This window comes from Hippocampus guttulatus, unplaced genomic scaffold, assembly GCF_054856545.1.
Source record: "Hippocampus guttulatus isolate MCC_2025c unplaced genomic scaffold, RoL_Hgut_1.0 HiC_scaffold_25, whole genome shotgun sequence".
Classification (NCBI taxonomy): Eukaryota; Metazoa; Chordata; class Actinopteri; order Syngnathiformes; family Syngnathidae; genus Hippocampus; species Hippocampus guttulatus.
This window is the reverse complement of record NW_028233884.1, coordinates 324,634-332,827: the sequence shown is the minus strand read 5'-3', so window position 1 is coordinate 332,827 and position 8,194 is coordinate 324,634. Positions and strand designations below refer to the sequence as shown.

At 44.5% G+C, this 8,194-nt stretch overlaps 1 long non-coding RNA gene across 1 annotated transcript; it reads right to left on the bottom strand.

The window, feature by feature from the left end:
* Positions 1-316: 316 nt before the first annotated feature.
* LOC147185305 (uncharacterized) lies at positions 317-1,290 on the bottom strand. The gene is made up of 2 exons (XR_015099660.1): positions 995-1,290; positions 317-667 (listed from the first exon to the last, which is right to left on the bottom strand). It is a non-coding gene; the product is annotated as an uncharacterized LOC147185305 (long non-coding RNA).
* Positions 1,291-8,194: the final 6,904 nt, after the last annotated feature.

Genomic DNA, 8,194 nt, shown 5'->3' with positions numbered 1-8,194 from the left:
AAGCAAAAAAAATCGAAATATATCAATTTAGAATTCAAAGAACGTCGTGTCCCCATCACACTTTTTAATTGTCTTTTTTCTTTTTTCTTTTTTTTTTGCATCGACACGCCTCAAAATCCTTCTGATGTGAGTGTAGCCACCCTAGGTGCAGCTACTAGTGGCACCCTTCTATTAAGTTGTCAGTCAAGGGGAAGTGTGTCAATCTATGAAATCTATTTGAGTTAGGGTGCACTACTTAAGGTCACAGCGAGATTGGCAACAGCAGACTCTAGTTAGAGTCAAGGGGAAACCTCCAACAGGAAGAAGACACACTGACTGAGGTTTTTATAAAAAAATATATTGGGTGAATATTTACAATAGGAGTAGATGGGAAACTGAACCAGAATGCATAAAGATGAACAAGGAAAAAAAACATACAGTAAGTTAAATTGTTATCAGTTCTTATCAATTGTTTTTTTGGTATCAGATCTGACCCATAAAAAAAAATGACTGAGATCTCAGATTCAACAAAAAAAGAGGGAAATCCTTTCAACTGTCCTACCACCCTCCAGCGGACGGGTGGCTTTGAAGTCCAAGATGTCCTTCACCAACGTCCCACGTGGCATCCAATCTCCAGACTACGTAGTCCAATCTTCTGATGGTCTATGAGTCCCAAAAAAAAAACAGCCTGCACAAAGTGCGCAAGGCATTCACTAAACGTGGCAATAATCGGCTAGGGAAAATAACGATTTTCTAAAATTGGCTCGAACGAAGGCCACAGCGCTATTCGCCGTGAGCACGTTAGCTTAGCTCGATGCTAATACACTTGCTATGGAGCGCACGTGTCGGTACAATGGTTTATCCCTTTTTCTTTCTTTTATAACGGCACAGTTATATCTTATATCAACAGAACAACAATCTCCATTTTCACCAACTTCATTCCTGACTGTTTTTTTATGTTACAAATCGAATGCTAGAAATGCTAATCGGACATATTCAACAAAAAAACACTCACCAGGAACGTTATCTCTTCTAAACCCTTCTCTTGCCTTGAGAAGAAAAAAAAAAAGAAAGATTGCCACAGGATTTAACTTACTATCTTGTACAGGTAGAGGTTCAAGGACTAGTTTTCATTTATCGTTCTTTCGTTTCGACCCGCCTGGGAAAAGTGCGAGAATGTTTCTGTCTCTCTCGCTAACGGGTCCTCGCTCCGAGCGCTGCGGTGCGTTCATTGTCCCTCGGAAACAGCAGTATCACAAACAAATATCACCCTCCAGAACAAACAATAAAATAACAGCCTTATCAAGGCTGGGTTACATGAGCGTTTTTAAAAAATCTTGGCTCTTTTGACTTTTTTGGGGGGTTCTTGGGACGGAAAAAATTGACGATGAATTGACAATATTTGCTGCTCAGAGCTGATGCCACGTTGTGTCACTCTTGTGCTTTCTGAAATGCGAGAGCCCTATTTGTCCATGCACGGCCAGCACTTTACGATAGCCTCTGCTGGTGAGAGTTGGCCATTGCAGCCTTCCATATGATTTCCTGTGACCCTCTAAAAATAATGAGATAAAATGTGCGTTGTGTGAACATGAGCTGCGCTTGAAACTACACCCAAATACAAGGAAAAGCAAAAAACAAAAATCTAAACGCACCAATTCAAAAGATAAATGAATGCCACGCCACCATCACACTTTTTCATGATTATTATTACAATTATTATTAATATCACTGCATAGGCAAGGCTCAAAATCCGCCTCATGTGAGCGTTTTTTCAAAAGATTTTCTTAATCTTGCTACTTCGGACTGGGCTTTTTTTTTTGGATATTGGGACAGAGAAACTTTATTATGTATTGACAGTGTTTGCTCTTCATCTCTTTTTCAACCTGGTGGACGCCCTCTCTTTGGCCGAGCATGACCTGATTTGTAGTCAGACGCCTCATGCATTGCGCCACGAACTCCACGAAATCAAACCACTATTTCTCTGTTCTCCTGTGGGGGAATTTGCCGCTCCCAAAAAGTTATTGTTACCTTTTTCAGTGTGGGATGGGCGCTTCTCTAATCAGTGCACCTGCCTCCCCGACACACCTGCGAGTCATTATCTCATCTGCCACTTGCAGCATAAAAGCCAGCCTGAAGAGCCACCCATTGTCACTTCGTCAGAGATCCTTCCTGCCGTGTCGACGACGCCGTACCGCTCCAGGATTCCTGCACTCCTCGAATTGATCATTTTGACTACCTTTCAGTTGTGACCACCTCGGCCTGTCTCGCTTACTGGCAATAAAACCCTTCTGTGCCTTTTGTGTTTGCGCGTGGTTCCTCTCTTCATCTCTCACGAAGCCGAACACTTTGCTTAACACCCGCGGTTCTCCCAGCGCTCCGCCCCAACATCCTCGTCGGAACAGCCTGAGCGCCGCAGCGGAGCAACTCCGGCTCGGCCGTGGGCAAAAACGGCTCTGTCCGAAATTTCTCACGGGCGGGCGTGAGCTGTTCCTCCGCTTCGCTTATCACACACACCACTCTCGGCCCTACCTGCCCCGCGCAACTCCGGCAGGGCCAAGCGGGTGGCATCGGTTCGGTCCCGGACCTTCGCGCGGTTTGATTCCCAAGTTTTTCTTCCCTTTGATTGCACACCGCGCCCCCTGTCCCTCAAAGCGAGGTGCATCTCTGGCGGAGCCGAGCGGGCAGCAGCTTTGCTCCCGGCAGGTCGTGTTGGTGTGCGCGAGGTCTTCCACCTCTTCGCTTGCAACACTCGCCTTTGCCGGCCCGCCAGGCACGGCGCAGCTCTGGCGGGGCCAAGCGACAGCGTCGGTTAGGTCCCGGGCGCAAAATCAAAAGGGAGGGTCGACACTGTGGACAAACAATGGACCCTAACACAAAGGGCAGAAAACTTCGACGCACACCCGCGCGACATTCTGTGAAGGAAAATACGCCACCCGCCTGACCTCGCCGGAGTTTCGCCGCGCCCGTCGGTCCAACGTGGCCCGGGTTGCAAGCGAAGTGGGTGAAAAGCTCACGGCCATCCTCGCGAAATATCGTACAATGCCGCTGCAAAACACGGCCCGGGCGCGGCTGCTCCTAGCGGATCGCAATGCAGCTCTGATCAGGGGGATCTTGCGGGAAGCCGGGAGGGGCGCGGGTGTCAAGCAACGGGCTAATAAACCTCGTCGAATACGCCCGCGACGGGCCGGTATAGAAGCGATGCCGCCAGTTTGTCCCCGCCGGAGCTCCTCCAAGCCAGGCAGGCCGAAAGTGGCGCGGGTTGACAACACAGGGTCCAAAACTTCAACGCACAACCAAGCGATCGTCCAGCTTTATGCAGCCTTGTACAAATTGTGTTTTCAAATTGTTCGCCCGAAACAGTTTTGTCACTCCCACAAGACAAACAAGCTATTTTTTTTCAGATGGCAGTGGAACTGATGAAGGCCTTCCCCAGACATTCTGTGCATCAATTTTAGAACATTATGTGGCGATGGAAAATAAGAGAACAAGACAATCGTCAGAAATACTGACCACAGCAGGTTTATTGGATGATGATCACCCATGCAAAAAATGTTTAATTGTGGCATCCAGAAATGATGCCAAAGATATATTTTGTTTCAAACTACTTCATGAAGAGGAAGTGTTGATACCAGGGATGAATTCTGAAAGCTTATGAGAAAGTCATTTTTTATGACTTGTACCACAACGAAAAATCTCGTGTTATTCACTGCTCCGATGAAAATAAAATGTCAAGATAAAATTTCAATCCCATATTTACACACTGTGAATTTTAAGTTTAATGTTCACTGATATTCCGTCATGTTGTCGTATTTGTTCTCGCCATGCACTGTGGCATGCTCTAAATGGCAAAACCACCTGGAAAAGGTCCTCTGACAAAACGAGTGATTTTTACAATGGAAGAACACACAATTTATCTTGCATCGACATTGTCTTCATGATGCTTTGCATGCATCATTGAAATTGGGTTGGTTCAAGTAAAAGAAAAAATTTGAATTTTAAAAGCAACTTAGAGTTATCCTGATTGAAATTTCCGAACATATAATCTTGCGATGTTAGGGTTCTCTCCCCCCGGCCCCCTTTTGACGAGACCCAGTGCGAAAGGTGGTACCATGAGCAGTGTCTTGAGAAGAATTTGCATGAATTGAGCGGCCGAAGACTGGTATTGCTGCTGTGAGTGCACATCACAATGTTGGAAGTCATGTAGACCTATATCTAATTTTGTGAGTGTTGTTCTGGAAAAAAATTAATTCTCACAAGAAAATGACAGACATGTCAGCTGCTCAACCCGTATTGTTTTGTGTTTTTTGTTATTGTAAAGTGTCCTTGGGTGTCTTGAAAGGCGCTTATCAATAAAATGTATTATTAGTATTATTATTATTATGAAGTTGCCTACACTGGTAAAGTTTTTTAAAATTTGAGTTTTTATTGCTTTAAATGCATTTTCAGCCCGAGTTGAGCACGTTTTGTGAGTTTGAATGTATCTTCATAGGAATGAGTTGTGTGGTCAAATTAATGCTCATTTAGGCTTCAGGTGGTCATCCTGAACAAAATACATGTTGAAGTGTGTGCATAAGTCCTTTGGTTTAGGCGTGACACTCAATTTGAGTTTTTATTGCTTTAAATGCATTTTCAGCCCGAGCTGAGCACGTTTTGTGAGTTTGAATGTAGCTTCATAGGAATTAGTTGTGTGGTCAAATTAATGCTCATTTAGGCTTCAGGTGGTCATCCTGAACTAAATAAATATTGAAGTGTGTGCATAAGTTCTTTGGTTTGGGCGTGACACTCAATTTGAGTTTTTATTGCTTTAAATGCATTTTCAGCCCGAGCTGAGCACTTTTTGTGAGTTTGAATGTATCTTCATAGGAATGAGTTGTGTGGTCAAATTAATGCTCATTTAGGCTTCAGGAGGACATCCTGAACTAAATACATGTTGAAGTGTGTGCATAAGTCCTTTGGTTTAGGCGTGACACTCAATTTGAGTTTTTATTGCTTTAAATGCATTTTCAGCCCGAGCTGAGCACTTTTTGTGAGTTTGAATGTATCTTCATAGGAATGAGTTGTGTGGTCAAATTAATGCTCATATAGGCTTCAGGAGGTCATCCTGAACAAAATACATGTTGAATGTGTGCATAAGTCCTTTGGTTTAGGTGTGACACTCAATTTGAGTTTTTATTGCTTTAAATGCATTTTCAGCCCGAGCTTGAGCGCGCTTTCTGACTTTGAATGTATCTTCATAGGAATGAGTTGTGTAGTCAAATTAATGCTCATTTAGGCTTCAGGAGGACATCCTGAACAAAATACATGTTGAAGTGTGTGCATAAATCCTCTGGTTTAGGCGTGACACTCAATTTGAGTTTTTATTGCTTTAAATGCATTTGTAGCCTGAGCTGAGCGCGCTTTCTGACTTTGAATGTATCTTCATAGGAATGAGTTGTGTGGTCAAATGAATGCTCATTTAGGCTTCAGGTGGTCATCCTGAACAAAATACATGTTGAAGTGTGTCCATAAGTCCTTTGGTTTAGGTGTGACACTCAATTTGAGTTTTTATTGCTTTAAATGCATTTTCAGCCCGAGCTGAGCACGTTTTGTGAGTTTGAATGTATCTTCATAGGAATGAGTTGTGTAGTCAAATTAATGCTCATTTAGGCTTCAGGAGGACATCCTGAACAAAATACATGTTGAAGTGTGTGCATAAATCCTCTGGTTTAGGCGTGACACTCAATTTGAGTTTTTATTGCTTTAAATGCATTTGTAGCCTGAGCTGAGCGCGCTTTCTGACTTTGAATGTATCTTCATAGGAATGAGTTGTGTGGTCAAATGAATGCTCATTTAGGCTTCAGGTGGTCATCCTGAACAAAATACATGTTGAAGTGTGTGCATAAGTCCTTTGGTTTAGGTGTGACACTCAATTTGAGTTTTTATTGCTTTAAATGCATTTTCAGCCCGAGCTGAGCACGTTTTGTGAGTTTGAATGTATCTTCATAGGCATGAGTTGTGTGATCAAATTAATGCTCATTTAGGCTTCAGGAGGTCATCCTGAACAAAATACAAGTTGAAGTGTGTGCATAAGTCCTTTGGTAATCAAACAGCACGAAGGTCCGGGACCGAACGGATGCCACCCGCTTGGCCCCGCCGGAGCAGAAGTAAGATCGGGCGGCCCGAGCCCGAGCCCGAGCCCTACCCCTACCCGAACCCGACCGCCCTAAAATGTCCCTCATTGCTTCGGGTTCGGGGCGCACGGCACCCGTACGGTGGAGAGTATCCAGGGTTACCAGTGAAGCGGAGGAACATCTCACGCCCACCCGCGCGAAATGTCGTACCGAGTTGTTTATGCCCACGGCACCGCCGATGCTGCACCGTTTCGGCGCGAGGGACGCTCCAAACGAGGAGTTTGGGTCGAATGTGAATTAAAGTGTTAGGTTTCGTGAGAGATCAATACAAGAACCACACACAGACACCAAAAACGAAGAGGGGTTTTATTGCCAGAAAGTTGGTCAGGTCGAGGTGTAAACAACTGAAAGCTAGTCAAAATGATCACGTTGAGGAGTGCAGAAATGCTGGAGCGTAACGGCGTGGCAGCAGCTAGCTCGGCAGGAAGGATCGCTGACGAACTGGCAACGGGTGGCTGTTCACGCTGTCTTTTATGGTGCAAGTGGCAGATGAGATGAAGACTCGCACGTGTGTAGGGGAGGCAGGTGCACTGATTCGAGAGGCGCCCAGCCCACACTGAAAAAGAGACAAAAAAAGGGAGGGGCGGCACCGTGGACACACAATGGTTTCGAACGCAAAGGGCAGAAAACGTCGGCTTCCAGCCGCGCGACGTTCCGCGAACGAATACTGAATCGTATTGAGACACGTTATCCGTGGCATCATAAACTCCGCGAATTTAAGTCAACATCTCTCTGCTCCCAAATAAAACAATCATCCCTATTCAGTCAACTGTAAACGAAGAAGTCAAGTCTGGGATTTTTTTTATGACCCTCTAAAAATAAGCAACAACATAAAATGTCCGCCCTGTGAACATGAGCTGAAATCGAATCTCAAACCAAATACATGTGAAAGCAAAAAAAAATCGAAATATATCAATTTAGAATTCAAAGAACGTCGTGTCCCCATCACACTTTTTAATTGTCTTTTTTCTTTTTTTTTTTTGCATCGACACGCCTCAAAATCCTTCTGATGTGAGCGTTTTTAAAAAATCTTGGCTCTTTTGACTTTTTTGGGGGGTTCTTGGGACGGAAAAAATTGACGATGAATTGACAATATTTGCTGCTCAGAGCTGATGCCACGTTGTGTCACTCTTGTGCTTTCTGAAATGCGAGAGCCCTATTTGTCCATGCACGGCCAGCACTTTACGATAGCCTCTGCTGGTGAGAGTTGGCCATTGCAGCCTTCCATATGATTTCCTGTGACCCTCTAAAAATAATGAGATAAAATGTGCGTTGTGTGAACATGAGCTGCGCTTGAAACTACACCCAAATACAAGGAAAAGCAAAAAACAAAAATCTAAACGCACCAATTCAAAAGATAAATGAATGCCACGCCACCATCACACTTTTTCATGATTATTATTACAATTATTATTAATATCACTGCATAGGCAAGGCTCAAAATCCGCCTCATGTGAGCGTTTTTTCAAAAGATTTTCTTAATCTTGCTACTTCGGACTGGGCTTTTTTTTTGGGATATTGGGACAGAGAAACTTTATTATGTATTGACAGTGTTTGCTCTTCATCTCTTTTTCAACCTGGTGGACGCCCTCTCTTTGGCCGAGCATGACCTGATTTGTAGTCAGACGCCTCATGCATTGCGCCACGAACTCCACGAAATCAAACCACTATTTCTCTGTTCTCCTGTGGGGGAATTTGCCGCTCCCAAAAAGTTATTGTTACCTTTTTCAGTGTGGGATGGGCGCTTCTCTAATCAGTGCACCTGCCTCCCCGACACACCTGCGAGTCATTATCTCATCTGCCACTTGCAGCATAAAAGCCAGCCTGAAGAGCCACCCATTGTCACTTCGTCAGAGATCCTTCCTGCCGTGTCGACGACGCCGTACCGCTCCAGGATTCCTGCACTCCTCGAATTGATCATTTTGACTACCTTTCAGTTGTGACCACCTCGGCCTGTCTCGCTTACTGGCAATAAAACCCTTCTGTGCTTTTTGTGTCTGCGCGTGGTTCCTCTCTTCATCTCTCACGAAGCCGAACACTTTGCT